Genomic DNA, 2,226 nt, shown 5'->3' with positions numbered 1-2,226 from the left:
CTCTCTCTCTCTCTCTCTCTCTCTCTCTCTCTCTCTCTCTCTCTCTCACACACACACACACACACACACACACACATGATTTGTACATATTTGATTACAAAGTGCTCTTTATGTAAATAAAAACCCTTAAATAGCTGAAGGAATATTCAGTGCTCATGTCTAGGCTGTGCCAATATAATAAAACTGAAAATAGTTAATTTATGGCTTTATTGCTATGCTAATCAAATTTCCAAAAGGACAATTTATATAACTGGTTATAATAAGAACAAAATGTATTTGAAAAAGTAAAAGTGTTGTATGAAAGGAGAGAAGGTTAGCACTCCCCTTGATAAGGATGTAAGAGGTCCTAGTGGTCTTTACAATACATATACGGTGAAGGCATTGCACCTACTCTGTGGCAGCTAACCATGTTTTTCATCATGTTTCAGGAAAAAAAAATATGGTCATTCAATGGAATAGAGGACTTTCAAGCATTCTTGATGAAATAACCAGAGTTAAATAGAAATTTTGACATTCAGATACAAGAAGCAAGAGAAGCATGAGAAGGTAAGCAGGGAAAAGAAATCATAAGGAACTTATCAAAGTTGAACTAGTTACATTCCTACATGGAAAAATGATAATTGTAACTTGTAAAACTTTTCTCAGTATGAGAATAGTTGAAGGGAATGTAAATTTATATATAAATATATGTGTATATATATATGTATGTATGCATACATATATACGTCTGTATAGGAAGGTATATGGGTATATGCATACACATGTGAGTGTGTGTATATATGTGTACAGGTATACATAGACAGAGGGCACAGTACCAATTGAATAGGGAGGAATGATAATTAAAAGGTGTAATTGAGAGGTGAGAAATATGAGAGGAGATGGGGTGAGACAGAATGGGGTAAATTATCTCATATAGAATAGGCAAGGGAAAACTGTTACAATGGAGGGGAAGAACAGGAAGGCAAAAGGGAATGAGTCAACCTTACTCTCATTGAATTTGGCTAGGGGAGGGAAAGACATACACACTAAATAGGGTATCTCTCCCTACAAGAGAGTAGGGGGGAAGGGATGAGAGGGGGGATGATGGAGGGGAAGGAAGGTTGGGGGGGAGGGAAGTTGGAAACACACTTTTGAAAAGGGACGGGGTCAAAATAGAGAATAGAACAAGTTGGGGTCAGGATAGGATGGAGGGAAATATAATCAGTCTTTTACAATATATCCACTATGGAAATGTTTTGCATGGTTACACATGTACAGCCTATATTGAATTGCTTATCTTCCTAGTAAGGGTGGGTGACAAAGGAGGAAGGGAAAGAATCTGGAATTCAAAGTTTTAAAATCAAATGTTCAAAATATATTATTATTATTATTATTATTATTATTATTATTATTATTTACCCGCAACTGGGAAATTGGATATACAGGCACTCAGATACAGAGATCCATCTTGCCCTACTGGAAAGTCAGAGGGGGGTGGGGGAGGATATAGGAGAGAGAGCAGATTGGGGGAGCAGTTATACATTGGGATCGCTGTTTTGGGGTGGTGAGTGGAGGAGAGATGGGGAGAAAATTTGTAACTCAAAATCTTGTGGAAATGAATGACATAAACTAAAAATAAACAAAATTTAATTAAAAAAGAGAAAAATTAAAAGACATAAAATACCCAAGAAACTAAAAAACAGAGGTGGCAGGGAAACAAGGGGAATAACACTCCCAGACCTCAAACTAGATTGTAAAGTGTTAGTCATATGTGTATATATACATACATGTATGTTTTATGTATAGCTGTATATGTGTAAGTACATGTATACAGGCGTGCATGAATGTATGTGTGTATATGTATATGTGTGTGTACACACACACATATATATATATATATATCATACACACATATAGGCAAAGAAGAATCAGAAACAATAATGCTCAATAACCTAGTGTTAAAGTGGAAAACATAAATTACCTTGGGGAAAAACTCCTTTTTTGATAAAATTTGCTAGGAAAATTGGAAAGCAGTCTGATAGAAATAGGACTTAGCTTAACACCTTATACCACATTCCATAATACATTCTAAAAGGAGACATGATCTGAATATTTAGGATTATAGTATTAAAAATGGAAGAGAAGCCAATCATCTACCTCTCACAGCTAGGAGAAGGAAGTATATTCTTAACCAAACAAGAGATAGGGTCAGTTACAAAAATAAAATAATATAAATTTTGGTTCATT

General features: G+C 35.1%; 1 non-coding gene across 1 annotated transcript; it reads left to right on the top strand.

Annotated features, from left to right (window-relative positions):
* The first annotated feature begins 290 nt into the window (after positions 1 to 290).
* On the top strand, positions 291 to 417 carry LOC138170776 (U6atac minor spliceosomal RNA). The gene has a single exon (XR_011170743.1). It is a non-coding gene; the product is annotated as a U6atac minor spliceosomal RNA (small nuclear RNA).
* The last annotated feature ends 1,809 nt before the right edge of the window (positions 418 to 2,226 follow it).

This window comes from Petaurus breviceps, unplaced genomic scaffold (assembly GCF_028583685.1).
Source record: "Petaurus breviceps papuanus isolate PSGF00001 unplaced genomic scaffold, PetGlider_PUasm1.0 380, whole genome shotgun sequence".
NCBI classification, from domain to species: Eukaryota; Metazoa; Chordata; class Mammalia; order Diprotodontia; family Petauridae; genus Petaurus; species Petaurus breviceps.
Note: the sequence above shows the minus strand (reverse complement) of the source record. Positions and strands in the feature narration are given on the sequence as shown.